This window comes from Dunckerocampus dactyliophorus, chromosome 6, assembly GCF_027744805.1.
Source record: "Dunckerocampus dactyliophorus isolate RoL2022-P2 chromosome 6, RoL_Ddac_1.1, whole genome shotgun sequence".
NCBI lineage: Eukaryota > Metazoa > Chordata > Actinopteri > Syngnathiformes > Syngnathidae > Dunckerocampus > Dunckerocampus dactyliophorus.
Window position 1 is genome coordinate 31,709,735 of NC_072824.1, and position 12,725 is coordinate 31,722,459.

The window sequence follows — 12,725 nt, forward strand, 5'->3', positions numbered from 1 at the left end:
GCCGTTTCAACCAAACACGCAAGTTGTTGTGGCCGAGCGGTTAAGGCGATGGACTAGAAATCCATTGGGATTTCCCCGCGCAGGTTCGAATCCTGCCGACAACGTATGCTTTGAACCAAAAGGAAGACTATAAATTAATGCTCTGTGTTGGAAATGTTGTGACTCAACCGTCCCATTTATTGACCACAAACAAGTTGGTAGTTGTACGAACTTGTTCAATAAGGTTTCAGAAAAAACGAATGGTGGTCTCTAAGGGCGCTTACTTGGAGACCACAAGGGTGACAATTTTGGTGGACGGGCACGATTAAGTCACAAAGTCTCAGCGAACCAATTTATCGCCATAAACCGGCTAGCCCAGTCCAGGGTGTACCCAGTCTCTCGCCCGAAGACAGCTGGGATAGGCTCCAGCATACCTGTGACCAGAGTAAAGACAAGCGGCATTGAAAATGGATGGTTCACCAGCTCGCAGTGAAAGGGCTGTATGTCGACCATCGTTTACTTTTTGTCCGGAAATGGCCGTTTCAACCAAACACGCAAGTTGTTGTGGCTGAGTGGTTAAGGCAATGGACTAGAAATCCATTGGGGTCTCCCCGCGTAGGTTCGAATCCTGCCGCCAACGTATGCTTTGAACCAAAACGAAGACTATGAGTTTGTGGTCTGTGCTGGAAATGTTGTGACTCAAACGTCCTATTTATTGACCACAAACCAGCAAGGAGTTGTACGAGCTTGTTCAATAAGGTTTCAGAAAAAGTAAATGGTGGTCTCTAAGGGAGCTTTCTTGGAGACCACAAGGTTGACAATTTTGGTGGACGGGGACGATTAAGTCACAAAGTCTCAGCGAACCAATTTATCGCCATAAACCAGTTAGCCCAGTCCAGGGTGTACCCACCTCTCGCCCGAAGACAGCTGGGAGAGGCTGAAGCATCCCTGTGACCCGAGTAAAGACAAGCGGTATTGAAAATGGATTGTTTACCAGCGAGCAGTGAAAGGGCCGCATGTCGGCCATAATTTTTTTTTTCCAAAATGGTCATTCCTATCTGATACGCAAGTTGTTGTGGCCGAGTGGTTAAGGCGATGGACTTGAAATCCATTGGGGTTTCCCTGCGCAGGTTCGAATCCTGCCGACAGCGTAGGTTTTGGACTATAAGGAGACAATTTCTTCCTATAAGGAGACAATTTCCAAACTGCCCTCAAACTATGGCATTTCAACTAACCAATTTATCGACCACAAACCAGCTACCAGTTCAGCTGACATCAATGTTATTCTGGGTCTCTGACGCATACCTTTCCAGATCAGAACAAGTACTTTCTGGTTAATGCGTCTGTGGAGGCTCTCAGTCGTACAGGAGTTGTCCATCGAGGAAAAGGCTTCTTGAGACGTCATCTGTACTTCTGTGAAGAAGGTGTCGGACGTTTCGCTCCTCATCCGAAGAGCTTCGTCAGCGAACTAATAAGTGCTGGTAGCTTAGGCCTTAAATACAGTAAGAGTGGGCGGAATTGGTGTGCCAACACCCTCCTCCTATTGGTAGGTATGGTATTGACCATCATTTAGTTTTTTTCCGGAAATGGTGATTTCAACCAAACAAGCAAGTTGTTGTGGCCGAGCGGTTAAGGCGATGGACTAGAAATCCATTGGGATTTCCCCGCGCAGGTTCGAATCCTGCCGACAACGTATGCTTTGAACCAAAAGGAAGACTATAAATTAATGCTCTGTGTTGGAAATGTTGTGACTCAACCGTCCCATTTATTGACCACAAACAAGCTGGTAGTTGTACGAACTTGTTCAATAAGGTTTCAGAAAAAGCGAATGGTGGTCTTTAAGGGAGCTTTCTTGGAGACCACAAGGTTGACAATTTTGGTGGACGGGGACGATTAAGTCACAAAGTCTCAGCGAACCAATTTATCGCCATAAACCGGCTAGCCCAGTCCAGGGTGTACCCAGTCTCTCGCCCGAAGACAGCTGGGATAGGCTCCAGCATACCTGTGACCAGAGTAAAGACAAGCGGCATTGAAAATGGATGGTTCACCAGCTCGCAGTGAACGGGCCGTATTGCGACCATCGTTTAGTTTTTGTCCGGAAATGGCCGTTTCAACCAAACACGCAAGTTGTTGTGGCCGAGCGGTTAAGGCGATGGACTAGAAATCCATTGGGATTTCCCCGCGCAGGTTCGAATCCTGCCGACAACGTATGCTTTGAACCAAAAGGAAGACTATAAATTAATGCTCTGTGTTGGAAATGTTGTGACTCAACCGTCCCATTTATTGACCACAAACAAGTTGGTAGTTGTACGAACTTGTATTGAACTTGTTCAATACGCTGGACTAGAAATCAGTTGGGGTCTCCTCATGCAGGTTTCAACCTTGCCAACAACCCAAGTTTTGGTGCCAGGAAACACTTAATCATGAACTGGCCTGCAGACCAGACGTACTCGGGATCTTGGTAATAGAAAATCCATTTGCCGAAAAATGGCGTGCCTGAATGACCATCAAAACAACTGCTGCAGCATTTTACAAGTGGCGACCCAATAAAAAAAAACTGACCCATTTTGGGAAGCCCCGCTGTAGAGCAATCCTCCCTAAAACGAGGAAGTGCTTACCGGCAGTGTGGAAAAACAAGAATGTGTCAGAAAGTACTCAAGTGTCAGAACCCACCCGACACGCCCATCATTCACCGCCACAGTCGTCACATGATACTTGGTGGCGGTACAGAGGCTGAGAAGGGTTAAATCAGTGACACTGTGTGTGTGTGTGTGTGTGTGTGTGGCCGGGGTGGGGGTGGTGTTCCTCAAAGACATATTAAGTTATTAGCGTCAAATATTACATAAGCCAATTCTGCTGATTTCTACTTCTACTGACGTGCTGCTTCTTATACAACCTTCAGTGTCACATCTTGTTAGCGTCATCCGACACCTGCCGACCTTTACTAATTAATTAAGCGCACGTCACAAATGGCCTCATGTTGATGCCACCAGCAGACCGGCGGACCTGACGCTCATGTCTAATTCACAACGATGCGAGGACGTGTCACAAGAACATCTCCACGAGTCGTGAGTAGCACAAAAACACAAAACACGGATGCATTCAGAAGACGTTGTTGCCTTTTTGGCTCGGGCTTCACGACTAAGACGGCAGGCAGGTGGGGGGAGGTTCTGTCCGAAGGGAATCCAAAACCCTTTCGTGAATACTTACAAATGCGCTGACCAATCACGAGGCTCTCGATTAATGATGTGTTTAAATTGACGCCAGCATGTTTTCCTTTAATATGTAAAACGAGTGCTTCAGTTATTTTCTGTCATGCTCCGCCCCCAGGGGGCACAAATGTTTTCACAAAAGTACGTTATGCTGATTATGGATCATCTATTTAAGTGGCTGTTTAATTGGGATGTACATTTAAATGGCTAATTCAGGCGTATCCAAAGCCATTTGCGGACCGAGGCTGTTTTTTATTGGTCCGCAGCACATTATAAAAATATAATTTAACAAGAAAACTGCAGCAAAAATGAAAAAAATCTGCTGTAATTTTACAAGAACAACGTAAAAATATTAAGCGGAAAAAAAGTTGGAATCTAACGGGAAAAAGTCACAATTTCACGGGAATAACGTTGTAATATTATGAGGAAAAATAACGTCATTTTGGTAGCAGAGAGCTTAAATATTATTTTGTCCTAAAAGGGTTGTAATATGGGAAACAAACAGAACAAAATAAAGTTGTCCTTTCTGGAAAATTAGGTTGGAGGAAAAGTTATAATATTATGAGAATAAAATCATAATATTATGACTTGAGAAAGTTTACAAAGATGATCTAAAAAGAAAGGTGGAATATTGACCAAAAACAACAACAACAGCAAAAATAGGTGAAAAAGAGCAAAGAGTGAAGGTGATACTAGTAATTTATTAGTAATAATTAGGGTTGTCAAAAATAGCGCATTAATGGTGGTAACTCATTCATTTGCATCATTCACGCACGTGCATCACGTCAGGCCACATCTCTCTGTTATGACGGCACCTGTCAGTAACCCTATACCAGGTGTGATCCCAGGGCAAGGATGTGGGCTCTTTTTGGGAAGGTCCACCTGCTGCTCACCCCCGAAGGCGTTCTCACTCCGATCAGTCTTTGTGTCGGAAGCCTCCTGCTGGAAGACCCCACCCGACCCTGTATGAATGAATCACTGATGGATGAAGCCGCAACGGTCAACTGAATACAGGCGGGAATGGACGCCTCCCAAATCCGTGTAAGGTAAAACTGAGGGGCTGGTCCACTCTGGTTCCGGGTGGGACACCAAATTGTTGATACGTTTGTAGTCAAAAACCCGTCTAACATCTGATAGGGTCACATTTCCACCAAAGACTTTTAACGAGGGGTGCAGGATAATCATCGGGACGATATGAGAGAATTATGACATCATACCGATAAATCCGATAACATTAAAAATAGCTCAGATAACCGATAATTTAAAAAAAAACGCTCCAATGAGGCAAGATTACCCGTACAGTGCGGGTGAGCAAAGCAAGCGCTCCTTTTCCTCCTGCCTGTGACGTCAACGGCCTGTGGTACAGTAACTTCCCCCGAGCTCACTTGTAAACAAACATTCACTTTCTGGCAAAGACTTTTCGCATGATAGTTGTACCAAATGTTCTGCAATGAGAGAAAAACAAAAAGTGCAAAAGGTTTGCCAGAGACCGCCGAATTAGGGTGGCGGGGGTATGCTGGAGCCTATCCCACCTGACTTGGGGCGAGAGGTGGGGTACACCCTGGACTAATTAAAGAGGCTGAATGAGAGGAGATGAGGGTTCTAATGCGCACAGACAGACGCAGAGTGAAGCCTCTTGTCATCCAGCCTGTGTGGCGCAGAGACGAGCAAATCAAACACACATCGAGCTGGATTTTTTTGTTGTTGTTTTTAAATCGTTGGATTAATCGATTATCGTGACAGGCCTACTGGCGGTGTTCGAAACAAGAGGAAGACTTTGAAGGTCCGAAACGAACACAATCTCTATCACAAGTGTGGTCACGTGGTCACACTTGAAGGTCAAGGTTCCTCTCTCGCCACTAAGATAATCCCCGGTCGCTAACTTCCAATTTCCTGAGGACCGGGCAGCCCCCGCAGAGCAGAGGTCTTTCACTGACGCCGCAGGGCCAAAGAGGTGCGCTCGTAAGGGGACCGGGACAATCCCCCGTCTTCGTTTCCATGGGAACGCTCGTTAGCGAGGAGCATTTTTTCCCCCCAAGCGCCCAGTGGGTGGGATGTCGGAAGGTTTTGTTTTTGAGCCCGCTGACCACCGTCACCTCACGGCGCAGGGAATAATGACAGCGATGCAAACTCACTGGACACCTCACTGCCTAATTTTACCTTTACCACAATAATCACCAATTATGTAACGCGCAAAGTAACCATCAAGAACAAGGACCACCATTATTTGAGAAATCCCGGATTAAGAGATTACAGTAAAGAACTTGTGGGGTTTCTATCTGTGAAGCTGGACAAGCGTGAAGCACATGAATCCTTCAGACACACTAACTCCTACTTTGGTCTTTACTTTATGAGCTCCAGCAAAGTTAGCTTGGTTAGTGAGTTTGCGAGGTTAAATCTCGACTCGGGCAAAGTAAACATCACTGGCTGTCACTTATGAGTCCATACATTTGGTTTTGTAGGATTTAGGTCAGGTGTGTACAAACTCTTTCCAGAGAGGTGCCACATAAGTGCAAAATGAAAGCATGCAACTTTGCCACTTTGATATTTTGTAAAGATATGCTAACAAGTTGCGCATATTTCAAGGAAAAACTGCATCTCAGCTTTGTGATATAAGTGAAAAAGCCTATTTTTACAACAAACTTTGGTCTCTGCTTTTTTCTCCAATTTTGCTGTTGCTTTTTTGTTGTTGTAATTTTCTAAATATTAAAACTTTCGTCAATAATCTTCATATCTTTTCTTTTCGGAATATTATGACTTTATTACCCTAGTATTATCACTTTATCCCCAACCTAATTTTCCAAAAATTCTAACTTTATATTGTTTTGTTTGTTTCTTATAAAAGTAAAACTTTCTTCTTTTAAATTTTCTTCTCATAATTATGACTTTTTTCCCATAATATTTTGACTTTATTCTCGTAACATTGTAACTTTTCCACAAAACCAATTTTCCAAAAATCACAACTTTGTTGTTTTGTTTGTTTCTGACAGTATGACGACTTTTGAAAACCCTCTTTTTTTCTTAAATATTCCAACGATATGCTACTAAAATCATGTTATTTTTCCTCATAATATTATATAATTCTCGTAAAATTATGACTTTTCCTTGTAAGATTACAACTTTTTTCTTTTAATATTTTGACTTTATTCTTATAAAAAATACTGCAGATTTTTCCATTTTTTATGTTTCTTTGTGGTTTTTTTTAGTTTTCTTGGCAAATTATATTTTTTTTGTTTTATACTGTAACAGCTGCGGGCCACAAATGGCCCCCACGCCACACTTTGGGCACTACTGATTTAGGTCCTAGGTTTGGGTATGAATTATTTTGCGTGTTATGCATCTAGGGTGGCGAAAGAACAGCGTAGCGTGTACGCCTTGCTAACATGCTAAAATTTTTCAATAGCAATGGATTCAAGCAACCGAAAACAAACCCTAAACTGCTATTTTTGCAGATACATTGATTCATTGATTCACTAACTTTGCCAACCACTTTCATACATTCGGTGTTGTATGGAATTGCAATGCAACTTTGGAGCTTGAAATCATCCCACCCGTGAAATCATTGAAATCATTTCGCCACCCATGACGAGTTAGCTAGTTAAGCCTCATTCCGGAAGTGACGTCACTGGGATGACACCTCTCAGCTAAACAGAGTCAACAAACGCTTCTCGAGGTAGATCGTCAACTTGGTTCAGTAGTCATGCCAAAAAGTCGTGTTGCTGCTGGATGTTCACAGCATCTGAGTGATACTCTAAGTTGATTTTCTTTTCCAAAAGAGAGTGCAGAGAATGCGAGACCGATGATCCTTGAGGTCTGTTCTTTGCGGTGATCATTTCACTGATGACTGCTATGCAGGGACACCTTTACAAGAAGCACAGTATAAATGCACTTTGACAAAGGACGCTATTCCGCCAGTACGCAGAAGAAAAAAAAAGGCAAGAAGAACAACGTCAAACTTGCAACAGAACAGAGTAAGTCATGTCTTGTTTACATAATGTCTGCTAAACGCTATTCCATGATAGTGACAAGGCTGTAAAGCATTATACATGTTATATAAACATCTTTTACTGTGGGAGGCGGGGGCAGCGGCGACAGAATCTAAAATAAATCAGGCTATAAAGACCCCATACGGTCATGAAGGAACCAATTTCAAGGAATAATTGAAGGATAAGCAAGCCCAGAGTAATTTACACTTATTGTTCCTTGTTTTGAAGAAAACCGATCTCCATGTCTTAAGGCTTGTCCATGTTCTACAACAGGGGTGTCCAAGGTGCGGCCCGGGGCCCATTGCGGCCCGCGGCTGTGATTTTATCGGCCCGCAGCACAGTCTAAACATGTAATTTAACGAGGAAATAAAAAAAAAAACGCAGCAGCAAAAATGGGAAAATCAATCAAAAGTCAAAATATTGAGAGAAGACTTGTAATCTAGCAAGGAAAAAAAGCCATAATTTCACAGGTAATAGTGTAAGGAAAAATGTCATTTTAGTAGAATGAAGTTGACATACCAAAGTTTTTTTTTTTTTTTAAGTAAAAACAATCAATAATGTTATAATTTTTGGAAACTTAGGTTGGGGGAAAATTTATAACATGAGAATAAAGTGAAAATATTAGGAGAAGAAAATATAAAATATTAGAAAATATAAAGTTTAAATATTTGGAAAATTATCAAAAAAATAAAAAAAAACAACAGCAGAAATGGAAAACAACAATATGAGGAAAAATATCATTTTAGCAACAATGTTGAAATAAAGAAAAAATACATTATTTTTTTTAAAAGATCACAAATATCATGGGAATAAAGTTGTCATTATGAGAAGAAAATTTCCAAAAGGAAAGCTGAAATGAAATAGTTGGAAAATTAAAAAAAACAGCAGAAATGGAAAAAAAACAGCTGTAATTTTACAGGAATAAAGTCAAAATATTAAGAAAAAGTCATAACCAAATGAAAAACAAAAATCGCAATTTTACAAGAATAAACTCGTATTATTATTAAAAAACATCATTTTTAGATATTACAAAGGTGAAATGCAGATTTTTCTTGAGCTACATGTAGCGTCTTAGCATTTCTCTATGTGTGTTGGTCTACAAAATATCAACGTGGCCCTTGCCTCCTTCCATTTTTCACTATGTGGCCCTCGCTGGTAAAAGTTTGGACACCCCTGTTGTACAACGTCTCTATTTCACCTCCAAATGTTTCTCCCTTTTTTGTCACATCGCTAAAACCCTCGCTGTAATCACCGTAAACATCCTCCCGTTCGTACACCGCCATGTTTGTACAGCTGAGTGATGGTACTTCAATTGCGTCGCCGGAAATGAGACCGAACAGCGAGAGCTAGCTCGGCGTCGTGAACTATAAATGTCATTTTTGTGAAGTTACCGTTCGCTTTGAAAAATTGAACAACGTAGAACATGATTACAAAGAATATATATGAAAATCATATTGACCAGCATGCTCAATCATCTACACATATGCTTGAACGTAAAGAAATAAGAGTCATAAAGTTCTGGATTCTTATTGTTTTCAGGGATCTTAGAGCAGCTAAATTCACCTAAATATGGCTCCCCAATGAGGCTTTGCTGGCCCACAATCCATGTATGGGACTATAAATAGAAAGCAGCTCCTTCCTTCCATCCCTGCATGAACGTGACATGCAGAAAAGCAGCTGGTGGTGACAAGAACCTTGTTTTTATTCACCAATCCTAATTCTTTTTTAAAATACTTTTTTGGTGTTTGTTCGTACGCATCAGCAACACTTGGCAGACAATTTGAGGCCTCTCAAGTCCTCCCAATAAAAATACGGAGTGATAGAATTGGAAGGCTTTTGTTCTACTGCGGCTGCAAACTCTTGAACGGCGCGTAACGATGATCGGCTGGCGCCATGATGACGTTTCACAGACGAATGATGCATATGATGTCACCTGTGCATATGTGACCGACGAGACGTGAATAATACAGGATTTTATTCCAACATGTATATATATCGTATTTTAACAGCATCATGCTAGGTTAGCCGAAGGCGGGGGTGTCCAAACGTTCTTCCAGAGAGGACCACATCGGGAAAACTTTGCCGGTTTGATATTTAGTAAATCAACACATGTAGATATGCTAAGGAGTTATATACATGTACTTTTTTTTTAAACTGCATCTCAGCTTTGTCATATACTGGAGGTGAAAAAGCCTGTTATTAGTATCAACTTTGCTCCTTTTATCCATTTTTGATGGATTTTTTTTCCAAATATTTAAACTTTCTTCTGTACATTCTGTTTCCGCCATATTATGATTTTATTCCCATAATATTTTGGCTTTACTCCCATAATATCATAACTTTTTCCCCAACCCCAATTCTCCAAAAATAACTTTATTTTGTTTTGTTTGTTCCTCATTTGTTTAAAAAACACAAAATATTTAAACTCTATGGCACTAAAATGATATTACTTTTCCTCATAATACAGTCGTCCCTCACTATATCGGGGTTTTCAAAAAATAACTGATTAATAAATGATGGCTGTTTCGTTATTGGTTATTATTGGTCAATAAGTATTGAAAGACAAGTTTAGTTATTAGTAAAGTTGTGACACATGACTTTAGATTACATGAGAGGAGCCGAGCCAACGTGCCATGGCTGGCATGCACATGCCATTACTGAGACAGAAATGCCATCGCCGAGAGCGAATGGGAAAAAAGGTTCTCCTCTCGTTCCGTGTGGAAGTGGTACGTTTGTGCCTTCTTTGGCCTTCCCTATTCCGTTTGAAACACTCGCTTACGTTTGGAATAAGTAAATTGGAGAGGCTAAGTAGTTAGCTCGGCAGCTTGCTATGCTAGCGACAGCCGTCTCTTATGTCCCTGAGTGTAAAAGTGACTACAGGGGTGTTATTTCATGTCTCCAGGGCTCTAATCATGTTAAAACCTGCATTTAAGACGTCATAAACTGGTTTCCTATGCCCTAACTACGAAAACATTCAATTAATTAATATTGAATCCTACTTTGCAGAAATTCACTTACCATGGTCGGTCTGGAACCAATTAACCACCATAAACGAGGGATGACTGTATTGCAAGTTTATTCTCGTAAAATTGTGACTTTTTTCTCATGAAATTACAACTTTTGTCTTAATATTTTGACTTTACACTAGTGAAATTCGTGCTGATTTTTCCTTTTTTTAAAATTTTGTTTTCTTCATCTATTTTTTCCATTCCTGCTGTGATTGTTAATTTTCCAACTTTATCAACTTTCTTCTTGTAAATTCTCTTCTTGTAATTGTGACTTTATTCTCATAATATTTTGAGTTTATTCTTGTAACATAACTTTTTCTGCAGCCTAATTTTCCAAAACTACAACTTTAGCTTCAGCTTTTTTTAAAAGTATTTTTTCTGTTATTTTCCTCATAATATGACTTCTTTCTCGTTAGATTACAACTTTTTTCTCTTAATACTTTGACTTTATTCTTGTAAAATGACTCATTTTTTCATTTTTCGTGGTGTTATTTTTTTTTACTTTTCTTGTTAATTTATATATTTAGACCGCAAATGGCCCCTGGGCCGCACATAGGACACCCTTGTCCTCAGGGCTAAAGAAAAACAATGTCTGTAGCTGACCAACGGATAGTCGGCAGGCTGCATTTGACAATGTGTAGCGAAGCCTGTTTTTATTCATTTAAAAAAATTAAAAACGTAACAAAGCTGTTCTCTGTGAAATGGGCATGCACATGGGGCGAGGAGTGTGTCACAGGTGGTAATCATGTCTATGAGCAAAGTTGTTTTCCCTTCATGACGTCATGAAGTGTAGCTACTCTACCTCGTGGAGAAGTCGGAGAATTACAATTTCACAGAAAATATACAGTAAAACCCACCATCCAATGGCGACGTGCAAAAAATATTTATTTTTCACCATTTTTAATGTTTTTTTTCTTCAATCAATAAACAATAAACATAGAAAAAAAATATTTTATGCCCAAAAACCCGCAATCCTGCGAGGCTGTGAATGCTGACCCACGACTGTGCGGGGAGCCACTGTAATGTATAATAAATCCTATCATAAATGTATCATATGTTGACAAAACAGCATTTTTGGCCCAAGCTGAGCTCTCAAACCCACAAAAAGTTCTAAATAAAACTGCAACCTGTCTTCTGCACTCAATGTTCAACAATCAAGGTATTCCTGATGGGATTTCATAGCAAGCTTGCAATTCCCTGCCGTGCACGTGTGTGCATAAACACACAACTCTTCCCCCGTCCTCCAGGGGTTAGCACAAATCAGGTAATTATACTCACCTTCTGCAACAAGGCTTTCCCGTTTTGAAGATGAAAGAGCTTAGCTTTGCTAACAAGCGTCTGAAGTGGCTGCAGACATGTCGCGGTGAGTAAAGAACCGTCCTGGCACAAACGCAGGGCGTGCCACGCTAGCCTGTAACTTATGGGATTTAGCGCATTTCATGACAGATGGTTGAATGTTTGCAAATCGGGTTCAAAACAAATAAATACTCTACGTCCAACCGATTATTTGTTGACTTGGCAGCATTGGAAACGACGCTAGATTTATGGCAGACCACCAATTTCATGAGACCGCATCAACAGCGTCTCTGCTGGTGGCAGCCAAGTCGTATGGAACAAGCAGCTCCATGCCGGTGATAGGGAGATTGGTACCGAAATACCAATACTCTGATACCAAGCTTCCCCTGTATGGGTATTCATTCTCCTATTGCAATATCGATATTTCTACATTTGGAGGACAGATGTGTTGTGGGATGAGAATCAGCACCTCCAAGTCCGAGTCCATGGTTCTCGCCGGGAAAAGTGTGGAGTGCCACCTCTGGGTTGGGGATGAGATCCTCCCCCAAGTGGAGGAGTTGAAGTACCTGGGGGTCTTGTTCACGAGTGAGGGAAGGATGGAACGTGAGGTCGACAGGTGAATTGGTGCGGTGTCTGCAGTGATGCGGACTCTGCATCGCTCCGTTGTGGTGAAGAGGGAGCTGAGCCGAAAGGCAAAGCTCTCAATTTACTGGTCGATCTACGTTCCTACCCTCACCTATGGTCATGAGCTTCAGATTGTGACCGAAAGGAGAAGATCGCGGGTACAAGAGGCCGAAATGAGTTTTCTCCGTAGGCTGGCTGGGCGCTCCCTTAGAGATAAGGTGAGAAGCACTGTCATCCGGGAGAAAGTCAGAGTCGAACCGCTGCTCCTTCGTATTGAGAGGAGCCAGATAATGCGGCTTGGACATCTGGTCAGGATGGCTCCCGGACGCCTCCCTGGGGAGGTGTTCAGGGCACGTCCGACCGATAGGCCTCGGGGAAGACTCAGGACACGTTGGAGTGACCATGTCTCTCAACTGGCCCGGGAACGCCTCGGGATCCGCCGGTAGGAACTGGACAAAGTGGCCGGGAAGTCTGGGCCTCCCTGCTTAGGCTGCTGCCCCCGCGACCCGACCTCGGATAAGCGGTAGAAGATGGATGGATGGATGCGTTCAACAGAAGCAGACATCGTGTTGGCAGGAACTACTTTTCCTTCCACCTGTCATCCTAAGTGTCCTGCAAAA

At 41.9% G+C, this 12,725-nt stretch overlaps 1 protein-coding gene and 5 non-coding genes across 8 annotated transcripts in view; 5 read left to right on the forward strand and 1 right to left on the reverse strand.

Moving 5' to 3' along the window:
- Positions 1-12,725, reverse strand: part of fhdc1 (FH2 domain containing 1) — a 47,932-nt gene that overhangs the window by 30,370 nt on the left and 4,837 nt on the right. The gene's annotated exons all lie outside the window — the stretch shown is intronic.
- Positions 23-104, forward strand: trnas-aga (transfer RNA serine (anticodon AGA)). Its single transcript has one exon. It is a non-coding gene; the product is annotated as a tRNA-Ser (tRNA).
- Positions 538-619, forward strand: trnas-aga (transfer RNA serine (anticodon AGA)). The gene has a single exon. It is a non-coding gene; the product is annotated as a tRNA-Ser (tRNA).
- On the forward strand, positions 1,049-1,130 carry trnas-uga (transfer RNA serine (anticodon UGA)). Its single transcript has one exon. It is a non-coding gene; the product is annotated as a tRNA-Ser (tRNA).
- trnas-aga (transfer RNA serine (anticodon AGA)) lies at positions 1,591-1,672 on the forward strand. Its single transcript has one exon. It is a non-coding gene; the product is annotated as a tRNA-Ser (tRNA).
- On the forward strand, positions 2,106-2,187 carry trnas-aga (transfer RNA serine (anticodon AGA)). The gene has a single exon. It is a non-coding gene; the product is annotated as a tRNA-Ser (tRNA).